Here is a 26,301-nt window from a genome sequence, read left to right as displayed (position 1 = left end):
CTAAGATAACTGTTTGAAACTACCCTTGTCCTCGCTTGCAGAGTATTTACTTAAATCAAGTCCTCTCCTAACAGCCACTATTACTGTCATTCCAATTTTCTTGTTCTTCATCGTTTCTTTTTCTGACAATACTAAACATGATTTAAGTTGTTCTAAACTAGTCTATATTATTTTTAATGCACTTTGTTCTATTAGTACTGTTATTGTTGCCATTTATCCTTACTTTCATTATTGTCAACTGTTATTATTATTATTATTATTATTATTATTATTACTATTATTATGCTTGTTATCATCTCTAGGATTGTTATCATTTTCATGAATGTTTTGGTAATATATCTGTATGTGTTGTTCCTGGACAGATGTAAGAGAGGGCCTTAAGGCCCCAATCTGGTCAGGCTAAATAAGCAAATAAATATATCAAATAAAAACACTGTTCACTGGAAATTAATCTGCTTGCTAGCACGACACCTGACAATCCCGACTACATAATGTTTGCTGAAGAATGCAAGGCGAGATCTGTCCTGAAATAAAAATGACTCACTTCTTGCTCAGCATGCTGTTTTTGTGTTTAGAACACCGACGTTCTCGAAGCAAATAAAAATCAGCAGATGTCGCTGCTAAAGGAAAATAAACTACTCACCACTAATTTCTTTCTTTTTGCTTGTCACAATCTGCGACTTCGTGTGGCGTACGATGCAATGCACACAGAAGAAATATTAAAAACCTTACTAAGATTCATGGAGATGGATATCACTTTAAAGAAAACCGTTCTTGAGAAATCGAACTCTGATTATTGACAAAAAGACTTTACAACATAAGAAGACACTAACAATTACGAAACTCTCATTACAAAAGTTACAGACATCTCCACGAATTGCGTAATTTGTGGCATAGTGAAAACAAAGGAACAGTTATCATAAAAGATATTAGTTATCCGAGGAACAAAGATTTCCGCAATTAATAGCTCTGACAAACAAACATTTCATTCTTGCACATGTCTTCGTTACCTTTAAAATTCCTCCACAATCTTCTACATCAATGTATAGAACGAGAAAGTATCATAACGAGTTTTCATATCCATAATAAAATATTCCAGATAGTTTCTCATTCACTGAGAACTCAACTGCACGCTACTATGCCTCAAATAAGAAAGCCCATGCGCCGCCCAACAACAGACAAAACTAAACACGGAGTCAAGGACCTTATTCACTATTTATGCAGTGCGGTCATTCATCTGTCCCAGCACGGCAAAGGTGAATTATTTACAGTAGCGGACAATATGTGAGAACCTTACACTGTGAGACCCAACGACCGCGTTAACCATGTGACAGGACCTCCTCTTCCAATCCAACGATGAGGGTACGTGTTGTTCAGGTACCTGCGGACATTAACGTCGAAGTGATCTGGTCCACCGTCGAGTTGTAGCCACATCCTTTCGCAGACAACAAGGGTACAGTCTTCAAGAACTGTGGCAGCACATCTCACAGGAACATCAGGTAACGTGGGCCACTCAACGTAGAGGCAGCAAATAGGGTGCTGTGATGTGATGTTGGACAGTGCCCGTCCATACATTTACAGAGACGGTGGCCACCGATGTGGATGCCGTGGGGATTGTCCTCACTCCACACATGGCTGTTGGGGCTGTTGAAAACACCAACACAGGTGAATGTGGCCTCATCTGTGAACCATACAAACCGTATAAAGTTCGGCACTACAGGACTGGGGTGGATAATATATTGAAAGATGTGAATGTGCAGCTCAGAATACGTTGGTCCCAGTGTTTGCACACTCTCCTTATGGTAGGTTGTAAGGTGGCTAAAATTTCGCACCTTGCAAGCACTCATCTACATACTTTCCCATGATTTACTGTTACCAACTTATACGATTCTGGACTTCGCCTTCGGGTAGGGAGTCGTCGTTGAGTACGCATCGTACGGTGATTGAGAGCACTTCTTCTGCCTATACTCACGTTGAGATTATCTGAACCCCGTCCTTGTGGCTGGGAGTTCGCGCTTCTTGTCTGTAGAGCACAGAGAGGAGAAGGCAGTATTAGATTACATTAGTCAGAGGACCGCCTTCTGCATTCCATGTGTTTGAAAGATTTTATTTTGTGGCTGGCGTTCTTCCATCGTCCCACACGTGTACGAGAACCATCACTCCGACGCACTGGACGCAGTACATACGATGATATTACTAATTGCTTCGGCTTATTAGGGTTATAAGACTAAACAGCTGTGATCACGTAAGTTTTATTTCCCCGAGGTAGCCCACCACTGTAGATCATCTTTGAAAGTAGTGTCTTCCAGTGTTTGGTACGTAGATGATGTCAGTCCTCTCGCGTTATTTGTATTAGATCATGTATCTGTAAAAAGCAGCAAATTTGGGCAATTGATCAGTGACATTAGTTAGGAAATATAAACACCTGTAATATAAAGGGGTTTTTAATCTACAATTAATGTATAAAAAGAAACAACATTTATCATTTAGTAGTTACTAGTTCCCTTAATCATTTATTCATGTTTAGGTTGTAATTTATACGTTAAAGTGCAAGAAGGAGAAAATAATATCACAATTAAGAGATCCTAAGATCTGCTTCAGGGGATAGTCAGACAGGGCCAAATCTTGATTTTAGCGTTCAGTATTTTCCGTTGCGCACATTCATTTTACACTCGCCTGGAGTAGCATCTTGGATCTGATTCTTCCAAACGCCGACCAACCGTATTTTAGTCTTTTGTTGTCCAGCGCGGAAAGTTTGCGAGGAAATACCTATCCCCATTAATCAGGAATTCATACAATGGCACCCTTCTCAGAGTAAAAATCCTTGGAAATAACCCAGCCTGCGTGATTTCCGAAGTAACGCTTCCTTGTTCCTCTCTGCTGCGTCCAAGGTTTTCAGAGCTTCCGGTTATCCTTCCGGCCTACCTGCAAAACCGGCCAGCCGCCACGCTATTGTTTTTCAGCGCTCAGGTGCCCCGACCGTCCGTCTAGGGCTACTTCCTCCGTTAAGCAGGACCAACACACCTGTGCGGTCTTTTCCACCCAGGGCCTGAGTTACGCCTGCCGCCTGCAGGAAAATGGAAAAAAGAACACATTGACACCGGTGTGTCAGACCCACCATACTTGCTCCGGACACTGCGAGAGGGCTGTACAAGCAATGATCACACGCACGGCACAGCGGACACACCAGAACCGCGGTGTTGGCCGTCGAATGGCGCTAGCTGCGCAGCATTTGTGCACCGCCGCCGTCAGTGTCAGCCAGTTTGCCGTGGCATACGGAGCTCCATCGCAGTCTTTAACACTGGTAGCATGCCGCGACAGCGTGGACGTGAACCGTATGTGCAGTTGACGGACTTTGAGCGAGGGCGTATAGTGGGCATGCGGGAGGCCGGGTGGACGTACCGCCAAATTGCTCAACACGTGGGGCGTGAGGTCTCCACAGTACATCGATGTTGTCGCCAGTGGTCGGCGGAAGGTGCACGTGCCCGTCGACCTGGGACCGGACCGCAGCGACGCACGGATGCACGCCAAGACCGTAGGATCCTACGCAGTGCCGTAGGGGACCGCACCGCCACTTCCCAGCAAATTAGGGACACTGTTGCTCCTGGGGTATCGGCGAGGACCATTCGCAACCGTCTTCATGAAGCTGGGCTACGGTCCCGCACACCGTTAGGCCGTCTTCCGCTCACGCCCCACCCCCCAACATCGTGCAGCCCGCCTCCAGTGGTGTCGCGACAGGCGTGAATGGAGGGACGAATGGAGACGTGTCGTCTTCAGCGATGAGAGTCGCTTCTGCCTTGGTGCCAATGATGGTCGTATGCGTGTTTGGCGCCGTGCAGGTGAGCGCCACAATCAGGACTGCATACGACCGAGGCACACAGGGCCAACACCCGGCATCATGGTGTGGGGAGCGATCTCCTACACTGGCCGTACACCACTGGTGATCGTCGAGGGGACACTGAATAGTGCACGGTACATCCAAACCGTCATCGAACCCATCGTTCTACCATTCTTAGACCGGCAAGGGAACTTGCTGTTCCAACAGGACAATGCACGTCCGCATGTATCCCGTGCCACCCAACGTGCTCTAGAAGGTGTAAGTCAACTACCCTGGCCAGCAAGATCTCCGGATCTGTCCCCCATCGAGCATGTTTGGGACTGGATGAAGCGTCGTCTCACGCGGTCTGCACGTCCAGCACGAACGCTGGTCCAACTGAGGCGCCAGGTGGAAATGGCATGGCAAGCCGTTCCACAGGACTACATCCAGCATCTCTACGATCGTCTCCATGGGAGAATAGCAGCCTGCATTGCTGCGAAAGGTGGATATACACTGTACTAGTGCCGACATTGTGCATGCTCTGTTGCCTGTGTCTATGTGCCTGTGGTTCTGTCAGTGTGATCATGTGATGTATCTGACCCCAGGAATGTGTCAATAAAGTTTCCCCTTCCTGGGACAATGAATTCACGGTGTTCTTATTTCAATTTCCAGGAGTGTATTTCCACTGGCGTTCTAACCTCTACTAGTATACACAATCATTCATTAAGCCGTTTTGATAATAAAGACACTCCATCACCTTTCATGCAATAAGCGTTAACAACTATTTACAAGGTGTACATGACAATGTCAGTCTTCTTTAAATATTCATGTATACGACGTACAACCTGTCAAATGATACCTAATTCCGGTCGTACATCACGGCAAAGTATGTAGATGAGTGCTTGCAAGTTGCGAAATTATAGCCACTTTACAAGGGGTGATATATCTGTTCCACCAGTACTCTCCACACTGTATCCTTTGAAATGTGCGTGTCACGGGCAAGTTGACGGGTGTTTATTGCTGGATGATCGGCCCCACGATGTAACACAATCTCCTCAAAGTCTGGTGTTCGGACATGTCTTTGGCGAGAACATTGGCCGGCTCTCTGCGTCGTGAACGACCACGTACCTCGTAGATTGATATCCACACAGACAGGGTAACTCCTGTTCGGAAAGCGATCTCTGTACATTTGTGTTGCCTTAAGGGCACTACATCCCTCCTCATCGTATCTTAAATGCATGTCTCCCAACTTTCGTGACGAGTAACTTTTCATCTTTGACTATGCATCATACTCTGTACACAGTAACACACCTCACTATGGACACATCACAAGCTGTTTGATGCAGTGGACAACTGACACCAGAGATAGTGTTGTCCGTGCGGCACAGGTTAATGGGCCGGTCTGATGCATGCAATTGTCACGTGACACACTTGCTGTGTGTTAAGTTGTGTACAGAATGTCTGTTTGATGGTCAGAGGTGCAAGGTGCTTAGCATCCTCTGTCTGTTCCAGTGTACGAGTACAATAGACACACGAGACCTTTGGGAGAGTGGGGCAAAACTGCGTGCACCGTTGCAATTCTGCTGTCGTCGCTTTCTGAGAATTATTTTGAGCTACGTTGTTGTTACGCGGTGTGTGCTGTGTATGTTCATAACACAATAAATATGCTTTTCAGAAGGCTGGTTCCTTATCTCAATATAATCCATTGTGGACTCACTGTCGCCTGTTTCAGTTTGATCTAAACGGTTTGAGAAACCCTTTATTATGTGCACTATATTTACAGAAACACCAATGATGATGGTTTGTAAATAAAAATGAAACGAGAACGGTATCTGGGCTCTCCAAACTGCAGTACGCTTAAGACGGAAAAACTGAAATTAAGTAACTACCGACGCTGTAGAGTTTCGCTACAAATGTTTCAGAGAATCTTCTGCGAACATTTGTTCTCTCGAATTGTGATGGATGATTTAGTAACAAAATCGGATGATCATTTCTGCTCAACAAACCCTCTACAGGGCGTCAAGAGATCACGCAGAAGTAAAAAAAAAAAAAAAAGAAAAACAACATACAATTTTGAACAAAACACACCATCGCCTTATACCGGAGAATTCTTCTTTATTTCCTAAGAAAACATAAGCAAGTGCACATTGTTGTGAAGGTAGACATTGCCTGAGTTAAATCTGCGGTTACAAGATACAAAGGAGGGTCGGGATTCGAGGCACATACCACTCTGACCAAATATAACTGTACAGTGAAAATAATTTGTATGGATGACGACTTGCAAGCATAGTAACAAGAGAAGTAAAAAAATAAAAAAAGAGCTCGATAGGTGGGATTTTCGAACTGAGTGAGGAAATGTGATAATGTAAAATGGTTCAAATGGCTCTGAGCACTATGGGACTTAGATGTTAAGTTCCTTATAACTTAGAACTACTTAAACCTAACTAACCTAAGGACATCACACACATCAATGCCCGGGGCAGGATTGGAACCTGTGGTAATGTGGTTAAACTTCCTGAATTACAATACTTGTGGACGCTCGTGAAAATAATATTGATTGTTAGTAAAGGAAAGAGCACGAAAAATCTTCTGTAACATTTAATTTTTAACTTGATTAGTTTATTTTTTATAATAACAATCACTCTAGCGAAATTGTCATAGACAAGTAATTGCAAGAAAGAAAATAATGCACGCCATTTCCCCACTGATACACGGTTATTCAAAGAATACAGGATGAAATGGACGAAACTGGAGATGTGTCGTAAAGGAGACTAGCCACTTGCTAGTCATGAAAGCTGGGTAAGACATCGTTACAGAACAAGTGAAAGGATACTTAAATCTAGAAAATAGGAGAAATATGAAAACTAAATACACGCAGCGAATAACTTTTTTTTCAGTAATGACGTCCATTATTGATAGGTACCTTACACGTGTTGGGTGTTGGGAAGTGATCGGCTTGACTCTTATACACACACACACACACACACACACACACACACACACACACACACACATATATATATATATATATATATATATATATATATATATATATATATATATATATATATATATATATATATACCAGGCCTTTACATTTGCGTCTGGGATACATTCTAGCAGAAATAAATTTAAAAAAGCTCCAATCCCTCTGGTCCGATCAAGGTTTTCGGAAACTTTCCCTTTATTTTAAGGCAATTGCAGAAATTTTTAATTCATTCTCAAATATTTCCAAGTGGGAACCCTCTGCAGCAACCCGAGCTAAATGGAATTTTACTGCAGAAAAAAAAATTCAAACTGAAGCCTCAACCGCTACAGTTGGCTAAAGCTGAAACAGCTTTGGTTCAAATGGTTCAAATGGCTCTGAGCACTATGGGACTTAACTGCTATGGTCATTAGTCCCCTAGAGCTTACAACTATTTAAACCTAACTAACCTAAGGACATCACACACATCCATGCCCGAGGCAGGATTCGAACCTGCGACCGTAGCGGTCGTGAGGTTCCAGACTGTAGCGCCCAGGACCGCTCGGCCACCCCGTTCGGCGAAACAGCTTTTCCACCGTTCAGGGTTGCGAATGAAAGATATATATAAGAATCACTGACACAGTACAGAAGGTCGGAAATATTTGTTAGTCTGCAGCCTAGCAGGGTATGAATGTGAAACATATGCTGCGAGAAGCAAGAGGAAGACACTAGAAAGTAGTGAAATACGAGTCTGCAGAGGAATGTTGAAAATTAAATGGTCAGATTATGCGTTTAATAAAGAGCTGTTAGAAAGACACGTGGGTTAAGAAGTCTTAGTAAAATATTTAGCGCCAGCAGTGAGATGTTAGTGGTGTAAGACGGAATTAAGCTTTAGATCAGTGTAACGCGTAGTATTACGGATGAATGCAGTTAGGATTGTTTTGTTTCACAAGAGTGTCTCTTTGCGTTTCTATTTTTGGCCCTTTTGGCACCCGGTGCACTAGTACAATTTTTTGATACTGGTACATAGCTCCACACTCAAGTGCACACACGCACCCGCATAACACAGACACACACACACACACACACACAGACACACACACACACACATACATGCACTAGGCCTAATCAAGACAAAATGGTTTCACTCTAATTATGCCGAGTCAGTGGGACTAGATAAGTACTGGTATAACACAGTGCAGGATGAAGATTGCCTGCTGAGCGCCGGGGCTATCAGGCAGCCGTATTAAACAAGTGGTGCTGTGCTCCCGTCCTTCAGGTCCATCGCCAGCATTACGGAGTCAGCGTGGCGTCCGTGTGAGGCGGGCAGACAATGGACATGAGGCTGCACATCTGATCGGTCCATCTTAACAGCCGACTTCCCGCTAGCGTGCCGGGCGGGCGCCTGCATCTGATGGGAACGGTTCCCAGCCGCGGCGAGAACGCCAGGAAGTGTCTGCGGTCGAAGCCCGACAGTAAATCCACATCGGCCCGACGTGACGCGCCGCTGCGTCTTACGGCCCGTCTCGGTCTGCACGCCTACGCGCAGTCCAGAGTGCACAGGGCACCACCTGTCGCTCGCCTGAAACGCTGGGCATCCAGTTTCTTCAATCCAAAACATTAAATCGTTATATATTTTCCAGAAATTCGCCAAACAGCCGCGCAAATTGAGACGTTATTTTATTTTATTTTCGCTACCAGTTTCGGCAATTCAGTATGCCATTTTCAGCCCCCTGCATAATAAAAAGAATATACATGTAATGTTTACCAAGGAGTACCACAGCAAGTTTTACAGTAAGTGGCGGGTAATAATAAAAATACTTAAAAACTATATAATGCAACTGGTTAGCATTGAAACTATTTTAACATCACAGATTTACAAGAGAACATGCAAAATTAAAATAAAAAAAACGAAAATATACAATATACCATCAGAAGCTCGCCCGAACAACTTGTCAATTTTCTAACACGTATGCTACACTGAGGAGCCAAAGAAACTGGTACGCCTACCTAATATCGTGTAGGGCCCGAACGAGCACGCATAAGTGCCGCAGCACGACGTGGCATGGACTCGACTAACGTCTGAAGTCGTGCTGGAGGGAACTGATACCATGAATCAGGACTGTCCACAAATCCGTAAGAGTACGAGGCGGTGGACATCTCCTCTGAACAGCACGTTGCAAGGCATCCCACATACGCTCAATATGGTCATATCTGGGGAATTTGGTGGCTATCGGAAGTGTTTAAACTCAGAAGAGTGTTCCTGAAACCACTCTGTAGCAATTCTGGACGTGTGGGATGTCGCATCGTCCTGCTGTAATTGGCCAAATCCGTCGGAACGCACAATGGACATGAATGGATGCAAGTGATCATATAGGATGCTTATGTACGTGTCACCTGTCAGAGTTGTATCTATACGTATCAGGGGTTCCATATCACTCCAACTGCACACTCCCATTACCAAGCCTCCACCAGCCTGAACAGTCCCCGCTGACATGCAGGGTCTATGGATTCGTGAGGTTGTGTCTAAACCTATACATGTCCGTCCGCTCGATACAATTTGAAACGAGACTCGTCCGAACAGGCAACACGTTTCCAGTCATCAACAGTCCATTGTCGGCGTTGACGGGCCCAGGCGAGGCGTAAAGCTTTGTGTCGTGCAGTCATCAAGGGTACGCGAGTGGGCCTTCGACTCCGAAAGCCCATATCGATGATATTTGGTTTGTCCCGTTCTTGCAGGATCTTTTTCCGGCCACAGCTATGTCGGATACTTGATGTTTTACCGGATTCCCAATCCTCAAGATGACTCGTGAAATGGTCGTATGGGAAAATCTCCACTTCATCGTTACCTCGGAGATGTGTCCCATCGCTCGTGCGCCGACTATAGCGCCACGTTCAAACTCACTTAAATCTTGATATCCTGCCATTGTAGCAGCAGTAACCGATCTAACAACTGCGCCAGGCACTTGTCTTATACAGGCGTTGTCGGCCGCAGCGCCATATTCTGCCTGTTTACATATATCTATATTTGAATACGCATGCTTTTATACCAGTTCCTTCGGCGCCTCTAGGTATAAGGGATTTCGCAAATCACAACAGGCATACATTTTCAGGAAAGCTCTGTGCGTTTCTTCATTTATTTCCAGATAGTTACAAATGTGTTTGTTCTAATAATGAAATTTATTGGCAAATAGTAAATAAAATAACATAAAGTTCACTAAACCTTCATGAAAATACACGCGCTTTTTAAAAAATTATATTACCTCTCAAATGTCATATAAATTAAATAATATGACCAATGACGCAAACAATGTAGATAAAAAATTAAGCTTGAGCAGGAGTCGAACCGTCGCATCATAAACGTTCTTTCGAACACTAACCGCCAGGTTACCATGAACTCTAACGTCAGGCACCTACGCAAAACACATGAGTTACGTAACAGACGCGTAAAACTTCTCTTGCGATTTTCTCGGGATTTCCAGAGCGGTGCACCTAACTACTTGCACATTGTGTTGTTTTAATGGCCTACTAAAGGTGCACAAAGTTTGAATTAAATCTCAGGTCCCAACGTCATGGCCTCCCTTGTCAGTAATTTCTACCTCAAATACTGGCCTATGTTTGATACTAGTTGATTTCTCTTGGCCAGGAATTCCCTTTTTGCCAGTGCTAGTCTGATTTTTATGTTCTCTTTGCTCTGTGCATCATGGGTTGTTATGCTGCCTGTGGAGCAGAATTCCTTAACTTCGTCTGCTCCGTGCTCCCCAATTCTGATGTTAAGTTCCTCGCTGTTTTCATTTCTGATACTTCTCATTACTTTCGTCTTCCTTCGACATACTCTCAGTCCATGTTCTGTACTGACTAGTCATTTCATTCCATTCAATAGATCCTGTAATTCTTCTTCACTTTCACAGAGGGTAGCAATGTCATCAGCGAATCATATCATTGATATCGTTTCATCTGTGCAGTCCCCAACGTACATTATACGATACAATAACTTCTGATTAACTTTGATGTGGATTGTAAACCTGGTACAGTCCACGGCGCGTTGCTCAGTAATCTGGAACTGTGGATCTTTTTACATACAATTCTTACTTCCCTATGAATAATTTATTGGCATGTTATTCGTCCTGCAACTATTTCTCAACGCCCTTGTACAGCAACATCACATAATCATTCCAGCAACAAGATTCTTGAAAGCAGGTTCTCCGTGCGCTTAAGAGGTTTCATTGAGCTCCGTAAATGCACATGTACGCAGCAGCAAATCTTGTGAATCAGTTGATACACTAGGTATTAGAGCTGTAGTGACAATGCTTATGTAAATCAGTGGCTGCGCTTGATTTCATACGCAGCTGTGGAGCCTTCAATTTCAGGCATGAAGGCTGAGACGGAAGATGAACATTAGATTAGTACAGGAGGCAGATAATGACGCACTACGTCCATCAAAAGATAATTTAGCAGCCACTGAGAATTTGTTGGGCAGCTTCAACCTTTCAATAACCGGGAAGATGTATTATAACGTGTGGATTGTTTATTTGACTTCTCCTGTAAACTGCTTTTTTCAATGATATGATGCAGTTCTGCACAATTATTGTCGTAATTTACAGTTAGACAAGTGCCTTTCTAGTACATGAATAATCGTTTGGACTCATTATCGGCCTTTGATTGTAAATTGTACTACCACTATATAAACCGATTATCAGATAAAATACTGAGATCAGCAAATACCGTGATGTAGAAAGAGTGATCTGTTTCCACAACAGAAAAGAAAGAAAATACAATTCGGTAAACATAAGCAGATGTGGTTCATAATCTTCCGTGAGTACCACACTCCAGAACTTAGGTCAAGCGTTAAATAAGCTATTTAAGATAGAATGACGATTAAATCACGTGAGGAAATTCATCTAGTTATTCAAAACAAACATTCGTGATTTCGCAGTTTTTTATCGATATCATCGTGACTTATGCAGACTAATATCCACAAAATAAGAGTAAACATTGTTGATCTTCCAGGAAACACGGAACACCTGACTTCACTGCGCTACTTGAAGAAAGACATACCTGCTCACTAATTTCTTCAGACACAGGGGGTGTGCCGGAAGGCACGTACTGTGAACATCGGAACCTCATGGAGGCACACTTTTTAGCATCAGCTTGGTGATTGCGTGATATTTATGCAAATGAATGGACATGGAGCTGCAGCACACCGCCGACAACATTCAAAGTCAAAAAGTAGAGGTATAAAATTTCCCACAATGTGACACTCGATTTTTCTTTGAGCTAGGGAGGAGGGGATAAGGAAGGCACCAACTGTTTGTGATACGTGAGTACTTTTCTTGTCACGAGGGTGAATACAAGTTTCAGCCGCCATAATATTACTTACGTATAATTTTCCTAAAACCATTAAGCTCGTTTGAAACCTTGATCATCACTACTCGTAAAGCGATCTTAAAGCATTCGCAGCACTTAAAAAAAAGACGTTTCACTTTTTTAATCATAGTGCTAAATGCACTTGTGGATTAATGCGTGTCTTGAACAACGACAGTAATTCTAATCCGACATTACGCTAAAATTTTTGTCCCAGATTTGGACACCTTGCCTTCGAAGGTTCTATGCGTGAAGCACAAAGAAATAAGATTGTTAATTGTAGAACGTAAACTATATTTCGAAATGATGATGTCCAAGTTTTAGAAATATCGTGGAATATATTATTACGGAAATGTGAAATGGTTGTAGGAAAGTAGGTCCCTTTACTCCAAGATAATTCTTAGGAAAGAGATACAATTCATAGATATTCGCTGACAGTGTTGACAGAAGAAAATTATGAGGCACAATGAAGACAAAATGGTTCAAATGGCTCTGAGCACTATGGGACTTAACTTCTGAGGTCATCAGTCCCCTAGAACTTAGAAGTACTTAAACCTAACTAACCTAAGGACATCACACACATCCATGCCCGAGGCAGAATTCGAACCTGCGACCGTAGCGTTCGCGCGGTTCCAGACTGTAGCGCCTAGAACCGCTCGGCCACCCCGGCCGGCAATGAAGACAAGAAGTGCCCCGTCGCTTTTTATGATGGTAACGGAGAACACAGAACCATACATGTAGATAGAAGCTTGCACATCACCAACAACGAAAACTAACATAGGGATACAGTAAATATGAATATGAAGGCATGTCAATCGACAATACCAAGAGAAAACACTACACTCAATTTTTTAAATTTAAATATCGAATTATTTGCAAATAAGCTGATTTCAGTATTATATTTACGGAGAAATAGGTCACCACAACCAGACAAGGAACGAATTTCCTAAGAAGGATTTTTACGAACTGCTAAAGATGGAAAGCCATATAATTTCGACCCCTCTGTATCTGTAAGGAAAGTGATACTTTTTGTAGAATCCTCGCTTGCCAATTGTCAATTGGAACTAAAAAATAAGGAAAACAGAATCCTGGCTGCGGCTGTGGAAGTGAGAATTTTTGATGTCAGTTCTAGAATAGAGAGAGAGATTAGGATATACTGCAACTCCTGACTTCTACGGCTTAGACGAGAAGATGAAAAGACCATAGTGGATTATAAATACAAACCATCAGTGAAAGAAATTAAAGAATGCTGTTTTATCATCTAGCAGAAAGAATAAATTTTCGCATTTGCTGATGATACAGAATTCTCCTACTCTACGTGGAGCATGTACAGCGTTCGTAGTATTTGACGAGGTTTGATTTCCAGTCGGGAACAGTTTTAACTAAGCATAAACAGTAAGTCAAGGTTGGGTTATTTGGGGGAAGAGACCAAACAGCGAGGTCATCGGTGTCATCGGATTAGGCAAGGACGGGAAGGAAGTCGGCCGTCCCCTTTCAAAGGAACCATCCCGGCATTTACCTGGAGCGATTTTAGGGAAATCACGGAGAACCTAAATCAGGATGGCTGGACGCGGGATTGAACCGTCGTCCTCCAGAATGCGAGTCCAGTGTCATAAACAGTAAGTCTGCAATGCATTATTTTACTGTCGACACATACTCGTCATTCGAAACAAACTGTTTCCAAGAATTTGTGAGAATGACTGCTTGCAGCCATATCATGTACGAAAAAGTTGAGCTCTGCAACAACGCCACGTCAATTATCACATCATCATCGTATGCACAACAACAGACAAATTCCTTTTGTGCAATTAGGAACGTTCTGAAACCACAGAAACTCATAAAAAAGTTCTCTGTGCTTAGTTCGGGTCTGCACATTGATTTTTTGGAAAAAAATCGTAATAAAATCATAACAAGTGTTTCGTGTTAGCATTTAGTTTAACGATTGACAACAAGACGATATTTGGTGGTCACGACACATACTCGTCTGGTACTATCACGTTGTCTTCTACGTCTATATTATTACTGTTTTCTATATTATCTTTCAGTGACGCTGCACGTGATCTATAGACGTCGGGACTACCGCTGGCCACTGTATGCACGATGGGCCAATTACGTAATCGCTTTGCGCTCTTTTTTCATTTCCTTTTCGACGCGCCGTAGTTCTCGCAGCCTGCCACTAGACTTAATAAGCTTTCTGGATTCCTTTCGACACGAGGTGTCCTCTGACTTGCGTTTACAATAATTCCGAATGTATTTTCGATTCATATGAGACGACGACTTTCAGTATTTTGTAATTTACAGTTTAACACCGATTTTCACTTATATTCCGGCGGATATTTTTATTGTCTCACTTTGAGTCCTGGTAGCACTTCGCAATCTATTCACAATGACACCCGAACCAATGCCTTAGCTCAACGCATTTCCACGCTACACTGATTTACTACTTTACACGAAACTAACTGGTAGCAAATTCCCTGCATGTGCCTATTCTTTTACCCTTGTAACGCCGGAAATGCATATCCTCCTATTTCCATCTATTGTACTATAAATTTTCTCCTTATTTTGTTACCTGAAGATATGACGTTTTTGTGTCTTTATATATTTTAATTGTTTTACAACTTATATATATATATATATATATATATATATATATATATATATATATATGTCGATGAATAGTTGGTTTGTTTTGTAAATATTATTTGTATTTTTACGCTGGGTCTTGCCTAGGGAAAACTATGCTATCGAACGATTACATTGATAGGTCGTGTGGAGAACCAAAGTGTTTAGGATCTTGGATGGTGTTAACTCTGCCGTGGAGCGCTGGCAAGCATGTAATTCCGCTCGACTTGCTATGATAGTTTCTGGCGCGGTGTCGCGGACGGGAAACATTAGCTGGCACACATCAAGAGCCCGTTTCGCCTGGTGACCGTGTCGATAAGAAGGCGCGCCAACATCCAGCTTCTGCAACAGCGACGGCCGACAATAAGTGATTGTCGCCACCTCCTCGATCGACGACTTCAAACCTTCAATCAACCAACAAGGAAGACTGAAAGTACGTAAAGTTTTAGAACTGTATGTCACACCTCAGCTTTTCAAACCGTTCCATTTGCATCACTAAAATACAGCAACTTAGCATGAACCTTTGTTGCTCATTGTCCCAATTGCATTACCAAGCAGGGTCCCTTCCTTTTCCGAAATGAAGCCGTATGTCGTGGAAATTCAAACGTCAGCATTAAAGTAACATCATTCCATTTCCCAGCTTTAATTTCAAAATTCAGTTAAAGTATTCATAGCTGGCTACATAAACCAAACAGAACTATATTTAGATTACACAAGCACAAATTAAGAGTGCGAGTTTCGTTACCATATTTGAACTTACCTGTGACTGCAGCTCAGCTTGGTATGAACTAAATTTTACTATTGTTAATTTTCAAAATCATTTAATTCAAGCTCAAAGTTAAATCTCTTATTTCTAAATTGCGTAGATTCAAGTTGTATTTGAGATGAATGTTGAGGTATCCCAAGACTAACCTTATTTTATTTAATTTCGTAGTGCTTCAGAAACAATGCTCACTATTAATTTCAGTCACTAAATTAACTTTCAGTTTTCCGTTTTTATTAATTCTTTTTCTAAATTAAGTCAGAGTGTAGCGAAATTATATGTGCATTAACCTTTCTTTTTCTGTTGTTATAATAGTTGTCCATAGGACTGGCGACCGTAATTTTCCCCAAATCTCAAATATCTAATTAACACCAGTTGATTGTTAACGTAACGACCGCACATTTACTTTCTTTATTAACTTTACCATTTTTCAAAATTATTTTCCACCAATTTCATTTGCATTTTTCTTTCATTTAGATGTAACCGTTCCTCCCTCTTTACCGACAGATTAACTTCGGTGACGATAGCTTTTCCCAAATTTCCGTTAGGTACACGCGGTTTAGTTTTTCACTGTCATTAAGGTCGACAAGTGAGGGGGAGGTTACACCCTGACTTTACATACGAAACAAATACTATGCGACAAACACGTATAGAGGTTATATCCATCATGGAATCAACCGTCATTTACGCTTGGTTTGTCTCGTAGGTTCTAGTGATCGAAGTTTATGGCATTATGTCACAGAAGAAAGTTCGACCGACGAGCAAACGGATGTTTTCAAGTCAATACACCGCAAACTCTAAATCGGGTTCCAAACGGCCTATTTGTAGCATTGAACTGTAAATTTCAGAAATAGACAGCAGTCGGCTCATAAGGGAAGCGCAAACACGACTGTGATTTCATTTGCTTTGTAATCGGAACGCGTCTAGTCGAAGCAGGGGGAACTCTTATCACACAGCTAATACATTTAGGTGGCAAAAGTCATGGGATGCCTCATAATATCTTGTCGGACCTCCTTTCCCCCGTCGTAGTGCAGCAGCCCGACGTGGCATGGACTCAAATGGACTCAACAAGTCGTTGGAAGTCCCCTGCAGAACTAGTGAGCCCTGCTGCCTGTATATCGGTCCTAGTGCGAAAGTATTACCGGTGCAGGGTTTTGTGCACGAACTGATCTCTCGACTATGTCCCATGTATGTTCGATGGGATTCATGTTGAGAGATCTGGGTGGCCAAATTATTCGCTCGAATCCTCCAGAATGTTCTTCAAACCACCCGCGGACCATTGCGGTCCGGTGACGTGACGTCGTTGATTGAGAACATGCAGTCAATGAATGGCTGCAAATGGTCTCCAACAAGCCAAAAGTAACCATTTCCTGTCAACGATGGGTTCATTGCATGTAAACACAATGCACGCCGTTATGGCGCCACCAACAGTTTGCAAAAAAAGAAAAAAAAAAAAAGAAAAAAAAAATGGTTCAAATGGCTCTGAGCACTGGTCATCAGTCCCCTAGAACTTAGAACTACTTAAACCTAACTAACCTAAAGACATCACACACATCCATGCCCGAGGCAGCATTCGAACCTGCGACTGTAGTGGTCACGCGGCTCCAAACTGTAGCGCCTAGAACCGCACGGCCACACAGTCCGGCAACAGTTTGCACAGTGCCCTGCTGACAACTTCGGTTTATGACTTCGTGGAGTCTGCGCCACGTTCGAACACTACCATCGGCTCTTACCAACTGAAATCCGGAATCATATGACCAGGCCACGGTTTTCCAATTCGTCTAGGGTACAACCGCTATGGTCGTGAGTCCAGGAGAAGCGCTGCAGGCGATATCGTGCTGTTGGCGAAAGACACTCGAATCAATCGTCTGCTACTACAGACCGTTAACGCCAAATTTCGCCTCACTTTCCTAACGGATACTTTCTTGTACGTCTCATATTGATTTTTTCGGTTATTTCACGCAGAATTGCTTCTCTGTTAGCACCGACAACCCTATGCAAACGCCGCTGCTCTCGGTCGTTAAGTGAAGGCCGTCGGTCACTGCACTGTTCGTGGTGAGAGATAATACCTGAAATTTGGTATTCTCAGCACACTCTAGATAATGTGGATCTCGGAATACTGAATTTCCTAACGATTTCCGAAATGGAATGTCCCAAGCGCCTTGTTCCACCTACATTCCGCGTTCAAAGTCTGTTGATTCTATTTGTGCCGCCGTAAGCGCGTCGGAAACCTTTTCACGCGAATGACCCGAGTACAAATGATAGATCCGCCAGCGCCTTTTATACCTGGTGTACCCGATATATCGACATCTTTATATGTGCACATCGCCATTCTATGAGTTTGGTCACCTCAGTTTACTATTCCAGTGCCTGAAGAAATCTTGACCACCGTTTGAGATGATTGCTCATCTTTCCTTTTCCGGTTTTTCCTAGGTTATGCTAGGCTATTGGACACTAGTGCATTTCCTTTATTAATTTAAAATTTGAACTTGATACGTCGTCTTGTTTTTGCTCCCCTCTGTCTTAATGAAACTATGGCGAACTGTGTTGAATAAAAAAGATTCTGTTTGACTTCTCCCTGTCGTGCCGGAATGCGAGACTGAGTCATCGTTGTGAGGTGACGCCAGTTGTCCGCACGATTGCAAGATGGTGACCTCGCCGCTGGTTGGAGGAAGTATCGGGCGCTACTCCACACTTTGCCTCCTGAGGCAGCAGCTAATCTGCGTACTCTAGATTTCGAAAAGCAGAGTAGCGAGAACACTCCGTGTGTATCACGCGTACTTCCCTGGGAAGCACCTCATCTCAGCTTGCCTCACTCCATTGGAAATCACCGGGCGAGGTGGCGCAGGGGTTAGCCCACTGGACTCGCATTCGGGAGGGCGATGGTTCAAACCCGCATATGGCCATCCTCATTTAGGTGTTCCGTGATTTCCTAAATCGCTTCAGGAAAATGCCGGGTTGGTCCCTTTGAAAGGGCACGGCTGATTTTCTTCGCCATGCTTTCCTAATCCGAGCTTATGCTACGTCTCTGATGACCTCGTTGTCGACGGGATGTTAAACACTAATCTCCCTCCTCCTCCCCCTCCTCCTCCTCCTCCTCCTTTCATTGGAAATTACGGGGAAGTTAACTCGTACGCAACGCAGGGGACATATAGCACACTGGCAAGTAGCAAAGAACATTTTCGTTCAGTATTTCTCAGGGACATGCATTTTTCTTTTCGTGAGATAATGACCAGTAAATCATGGATTCCCTAGATATAAACGGTTCAGTTTTTTTGCAGCATAGGCGTAAGGGGAGATGTGAGACCTTGTTCAAGAAGTCCTACGCTCGCGATTATAGATATCGCAGTAAGCATTGAACACAATTATCTAAAGGGATTTGAAGCGTGCTATCACAAAACACAGGTCTACTGTTGTATCACTGGAATTTTTTTCCAACTGCAGATCATCTTCAACAAACACTTGTTTTACTTAAATCCACAACACATTTCATAGCAGTAGATGTAGTTCAGACCCTTGCTTTTCGAACTACTTTTACCGTTTGTAATCGAAAGCAATCAGAAAAATTCTTTACGCAACACTAGCTGCTCATGAATCATTAAGGACAATTTTATTCATTATTTTACAGGAAAATATATTTAGGGAAAACAAGATCATGTTATTTACTGATCAGTCACGGGACGTAACGCAAACGACGTGCAATATCGGCACTTCATTAAAAGAGACTGATACAATATAAGTTAGCAGATTTTGATCGATCAGAAATATTTCTTTCTCGGCCAAGTAAACGTATTTCATTGAAAGTTTTTTTTTCCTTCTGTGATACACAAAATATTTGAATGTTACTGATCTACTGGCTTCAAAAATGTAGGTGTCAAGTTGCATGACGAGAAATTCGTGACAATAGATATATAGCTGTATTTGAATCTTTCTGAAACAATCGATTACAGTTAATAGATATGATTATCTTCAGTTTACCTGAAAATAGAGCTAAGAATCGAGGGAAATCTGTTGTTTTTAGGAAGGGTCTATCACATCCGACTGATTACGAAATTACTGAAGTAGTTAAACCTGTCCATCATCACCTACACAAAATGCTGCTTATCTAAATAACGTGTTTGTTCGAGTTCCGTTTTTGGAGGTCAGCTACATAAATATAATAATTTGAAGCCATATTAACCATTAATCGAAAAAAATATTAAAATGTGTGTGAAATCTTATGGGACTTAACTGCTAAGGCCATCAGTCCCTAAGCTTACACACTACTTAACCTAAATTATCCTAAGGACAAACACACACACCCGTGCCCGAGGGAGGACTCGAACCTCCGCCAGGACCAGCCGCACAGACCATGACTGCAGCGCCCGAGACCGCTCGGCTAATCCCGCGCGGCTAACCATTAATCGACCGTGACTACTTCGAAAATATGAAATGATTTTAAAATACCGCTACCAATCACAAAATTTGTTGACCACTAAACTATTTATTTAGCGACGCGATTCGAGGCGATACCTCGGCAGCATTACACGAAAATTTGACATAATTATATACATACATTAAAATTTCTTTACATGACTGCTGTGATCATTTTTGTTCTTGTGGCATGGGATTCTTTTTGTGATGGGCTGAGATATCGCTATTTCCATGACTCTCTTGGACGTCTTCACCATTATTCACAAAGGTAACTTTAAAACACGGTGTGTTATCGTGTTTTAAAGTTACCTTTGTAGATTGTGAACAATAATGAAGACCTCCAAGAGAGCTATGGAAATAGCTATACCTCAGCATATCACAAGAGGACTGTCATGATGTGTTATCGTGATTTAAAGTTATAAAAAATGGCTCTAAGCACTATGGGACTTAACATTTGAGGTCATCAGTCCCCTAGACTTAGAACTACTTAAACTTAAGTAACCTAAGGACATCACACACATCCATGCTCGAGGCAGGATTCGAACCTGCGATCGTAGCAGCCGCGTGGTTCCAGACTGAAGCGCCTAGAACCGCTCTACCACAGCGGCCGGCGATTTAAAGTTACCGTTGTCGAGTTTGTGAACAATGGTGAAGAATTAAAGAGAACTATGGAAATGCGATACCTCAGTACATCACAAGAAGGCTGCTACGCCACAAGAACAAAGAGGAGCACAACAGTCATGTTAAGAAACTTTAATATATGCACACAGTTATGTTAAACGTTTTTGTAATTCACTGATGATAAGGTATAACCTTGAAACATTTCGGTAAATAAATAATTTAGTAGTCAACAAATTTTATGACTGGTAGCGGATTTGAAAACCTGTTCGTGCATAAATACACGTAGTTGTAACAGAGCATATGACGTAATATCTCGAGGAAGAAAAATGAGTAATATAACAGAATACGTGGACAACGTTCGAAATGTGAGTGCAAGCGCAACTTTCACCCTATGGTGGTATGGAGCAGAAAAAATCAAAATCATCAAGAAATAAGGTAAAATAGATTTAGCTAACAATCTACATAGAAAGCATCAAACAAGATGTGTTAGAGGTTCTAACAATACCACCACTTGCAAAGTAGGTTAGAAATCAGATTAATAATGTTGCTCACGCAGCATATGTTCGCTTTATCGGGCAACAACAAAGTTATTGACTGTGGATGGTATGGTCAGAATGGAAATAATGAAGTCACTGTAAAAAAGTCATTAATTTTGGCACTTATCTTGAATGGATTCCCACGTAGATTTCGTCGAAGTTGTTACGGATCATCTTGTTAATTCTAGGGTGATTCTACTTTGACTGCTAGTAGGTCCAGATCTGTATTTTAGCAATATTTGAAGACCTAACAAATGCGTTTTTCAGGAAATTCTTAATGGTCAAGCAATTCCAGATCAGAACAATGGTATGGTAGAAATAATTTTTGACTTGGTGTTCACGATCTACGTTTTTATTAAACTGCTTGTAAATTCACATATACTTCTTCTTAATTGTCACATCATCAAGAAAATAGTTTTGTATCAATCTCCATATATTTAATTTCCACTTTAACCAAACACAAGACTTGACTGTTCTTTTACAAAGCGAAATAACAACTTAACTACTGTAAAGTGAAACAAAGACTGCTCTGTGCGCATTCGCTCCAAAAGCGGTTACAAGTAAGTCAAGGATTATGACAGTCTCACAGAAATGAATACACACAAGAACCATATCACTGTAATATATCGATACATCGGAGTACCTATACATTAATAAAACCAAATGTGAATATTGTCACAAAAATATGTCTGTTACTTCGCAGAAAAGTAGTACGATATTACTAGTATCGAGAACTGGGGTTGGAGTGCCGTAGTGGTCACGTAAATAAAGAACCTTTACAAGGTCAAGGGAATCAGTTGGATTGTGGAGGAGCGACAGCCAAATTACAGTCTAATCGTTCCGAAAATGGATTAAAGCGGCTGAAGGAATGATTACTTCGCAGTAGTTGACGGGACAATAAACTCTATTCTTCCTTTTTTCTTTCATGGAAACCAAAGACGGACTTCTATAAATCTGTAATAATATTCTTGTAAAGTCAAATATGTCTAATATGCAGACCCAACGAGGTATTTTCCTTGAACGAATCCGGAGCGTGATTTTTGTAAGGAAAAAACAATTTCTTCAACTGAGTGGGACCATCACAACCTTCGGTCTGCCTTCCAGGTTTCTGCTGTCTCACGCTTGACGGGTTGTTAATAACTCACACTCTTTATGATCTTGCCGTCTGATGCAAGGAATGAGTAGAATGCGAGGAGTCAGTTGGGACGCTGTGTGTGGGCGAAGCAATGGCGAAGGGGGGGCGGGAGGAGGGGGAGGCGCTTAGTAGTAGTATTACAGAATGAATGAGCCACCTCCTGTGTTGAACACATCTCTTAGTTCCGTGAACAGCCGCACGACGTTCACTAACGTAGCAGGTGAGTGGAGGTCAGCGGGTAGCGATAAAGGACAAGCAATCGGTCCGACGAATTGCAGTACCGGCTAGCTGCTTGCGTCACTACCATTGACTAGAAGATGTAACTAACGGACCATGACGTCTGATAATGAGTCAATCGGCTGAAACCACCTCGCCACATGGCGTACGTCAGCGTAGGTTTTTCGTATTCGATTACCAAATGTCCTTCTTTCTGACCATCGTGGCGTATTCTGTTTAGTAGTTCTACCTGTTCTATTGACTAACTTTAATCTTAGTTTACTAGCAATGGTAAAATGAAAATAGGAGACAGATTTAGTACTGATTGCTACGAGTGGAATCACTGATGGAAAGTTCCGTTATTGGAATGTAAATACAGAGAACAGTTTTAACGTACATTAAGTAATATTTCGGTACCACAGAGCCCGCATGATACTTTTTTGGGTAATGCAAATAATAGGACAATGTTCTATTCAAAAAGTCCACAGCTGTACACTCCTCTCCTGCAAGGCGTCTGGAGATTTCGATGCACGGTTTAGACAGTAACCTGAAATTCTGTGCTGAAGGAACTGCTTTTGCGGGTCGAAACCTGGTGCCTGAGTCACGATCTTGCTTCCGATGTTCTTATTTCTCGTTGTTGTAGGAGTAGGTTGTTTAAGTTGCATAGTTACAGAGTGCGTTTAACTTCTCTCCTACACTCCAATGGCACTTTTCTTTGTCTGTGGGTTATAAATCCAACGTTTGTTGTATATTTTCATCGATACATTTTCTAGAACCCCCACAGATATTCCAATTTAATTTGTAGCTTCTAAAGCCTGAAGAATCTGAACCACAGAGGAAAAAAGAAAAGACCCTTAACATGAAAAAAATTGCATTGCTTTCCTAGCTTTTCCTTTAAGCTTCTCTGCTGTTGTGCTTTAGACAGTTTGAGATTTGTTCTTTTACCTATTTTTCGTTAGAAAATACGTGAAGCTTGATATATTAAACATGTGCTAATGTTTTACTATGTGTTCTTACTTTTATTATTACAATGCTGTCTTCTATGAAAGTGGTTGCATTCTTTTGCATACTACGATTATGTAATAACTAATAAGCAATTCTTATAACCTGAAATTTAAGTCTGTATTATAGGCATAGCCTCGTGTTATTATTAGCTTCTCATCGACGTCTGGGAAAAAATATCTTTTTACTGGAAATGATAAATGCGTAAGTACCTGCGTTCTGTGCTGTAAGTTTCCAGAGATTCTGGTCTGTTGCAGAGTTTTTTTATGAGCGATAAAACAATGAAGACAATATGAAACACTGTTGTAGTATTCTTAGTTCACCGCAGTGGGCTAAATATATTATACTGCTTGACAACTGCTAAGGAACAACTGCGACTTGCTAAGGAAAAACTGCCAATTGCCATGGGACAAGCAACAATTACTACGGAACATCCGACCAGTGATAATAAAAGGAAATGTAGAGGGCAGTACGTGTTATCAGCAGCGACGTCTGTGCATGAACGCTCTACATGCATTCGACAGTCCGTACAGTACATTGTTTGACGAACGTTTTTGTGGAACCGATAAGCGCGACATTTTGTGTAGTACGGCAAGATGTCTGCAAGGCATTATTTGAGCGTGTACGGCAGTTGGACGGCTCGAAGCGGTCAAAATGTCACTACTGTGGCCACAGTAATGGGTACGTCCAAACGAGTCGTCTCCTGATTAGAATAGCCCACTGAAGATGGAAATGCTGTACAAAGCATGCCATTAGTAGTGGACGGACCACCACATCGCAAGAGGATCGATATGTAGCCCTATTGGCGAAAAGGAACATACATAGCACTTCTAGGCAAATCACTGCAGACCTTGCAACCGCTAACGATACACGTGTCTCTGACGGAACCACCGTGGCGATTAAATAAGGCTGGTTTGTGTTCTCGGAAGCCTGTTAAATGTTCCCATTTCAAGCACATCATCAAATGGCTCTGAGCACTATGCGATTTAACGTCTGAGGTCATCAGTCGCCTGGAACTTAGAACTAATTAAACCTAACTAACCTAAGAACATCACACACATCCATGCCCGAGGCAGGATTCGAACCTGCGACCGTAGCGGTCGCTCGGCTCCAGACTGTAGCGCCTAGAACCATACGGCCACTCCGGCCGGCTCAAGCACATCATCGTCGAGAAAGAGTTCGTTATTGTAGGGTACATGTTGGTTGGGGTCAGCAAATATGGTCCAAATTGATGTTCTCCGACGAATCTTGCTTCACCGTGTCAAGTGATTCTGGCCACCTGTTAGTGTGGAGAGATGGTTCATGAACGTCACAATGATCGAACACCGCTGAATGTCCTTGCGCGAGATACAGTTACAGCACAGCGGTATTTCGGGGAGATTACACCGCATCATGCACGTCTGTTTGGGGTGCCGTAGGTTCCGAAATTCTGGTAGTGGACAGCAATGTCCACCCGCGCAGGACTGCCGAGGTGTCCGACACAGTGGAAAGTGAAGATACTGAACGTATGGAATGGCCTGTATATGGAATGGCCTGTATACTCCCCGGACCTAAAGGCTATAGTGCACGCCTAGGATGCTCTTGGCAGATCTATTCCTCAGTGAATACTCTCTCCCTGAACCGTACAAGAACTGAAAACTGTCTTGCCGGAGGAGTGGGGCAATATCCTCCAAGGACTTCTCAACAGTTCATTAGTCAGCATGAATAACAGGTGCAAAATGTACATTAGTACCCGAGGAGTGCATATTCCGTACTGAGGGTTCGTTATCCAACTTTATTTTGGAAGTCTGAACCGTGTCAAAAAAGAAAGTTATTTAAGTCTGACATCCAGCTTTCCCATCTGTACCGTCTCTATTACGTACTTATGTGTTTCATGTCGTCCATCATTGCCTGTGATTATTCATGTCCAACAGTGTCTCTGCTCCTTAGCAATGATCAGGCATTGTATGTTCTATTGGTAGCTGTTTTGATGATCAACTGGTTCGACTTCTCAGTCAGTTCTAACGAAGAATTAACACGGTTCTTAAAATGACAAGAAAATTTCTTGTATTGCCAAACGGAGGCTGCTCAACCTACATTTCCCACATTACCGATTATATGAGTGAAATAAGAAATTTACGTAGAACATTATTATTTTAAAGAACTTATCCATTCGGACGATACAGTGCAAAGTATTGGTGAGATATACTTGCGGAAGTGGCACCGCGCTCACGGCTGACCACTGACGTCATTGACGGTGGGCGAACAGGTCTCAACTGCTGAAAGCGAGTTGTGCCACGCACGGAAGAAGATTCCTGACCCGCGAGGGCACGCAGGTCAACGTGAGCGCATTGCGTTAGTACTGTTTTCCATAAGGAGGAGGGAGGACGAGGGAAAGGGGGGGGGGGGAGGAGGCACGATGGAGTTTATCGCTCAGATGACCTCGAGGTCATCAAAGGTGTAATAGTTATTCGCTTACAAAAGGCCAGAAATCATCGGCCATGATCTAATGAAGGAACCAGAACGGAATTTTACAGAAATGTTGTAGGGAAATAGTATGAAACCTGTATCAAGTACAAAAACAAGTTGTATGAAGTTACCAAAGAACTACCATTCTCGACAGTACTTTCGAAGCATTGAACACAAGTAGTGGAATCTATAATGCAAATTTATAGGAGATATGCTCGACTATATCTATCAAGAAACAAGATATCACTTGTGAAATCAAATGTTATAAAAGTTTAATTGGTTTAGAAGCTCATTTTGGTTCTATTTATACAAATTTTTGCTTATTTATTCCTGTTGCCTTATCGATCCTATGTTGCTGGTAATAGTATATTATTTTTTATTTAGTCACATGTACACAGA

This window comes from Schistocerca nitens, chromosome 1 (genome assembly GCF_023898315.1).
Source record: "Schistocerca nitens isolate TAMUIC-IGC-003100 chromosome 1, iqSchNite1.1, whole genome shotgun sequence".
NCBI classification, from domain to species: Eukaryota; Metazoa; Arthropoda; class Insecta; order Orthoptera; family Acrididae; genus Schistocerca; species Schistocerca nitens.
The sequence above is the reverse complement of the archived record's forward strand: the minus strand, read 5'-3'. Positions refer to the sequence as shown.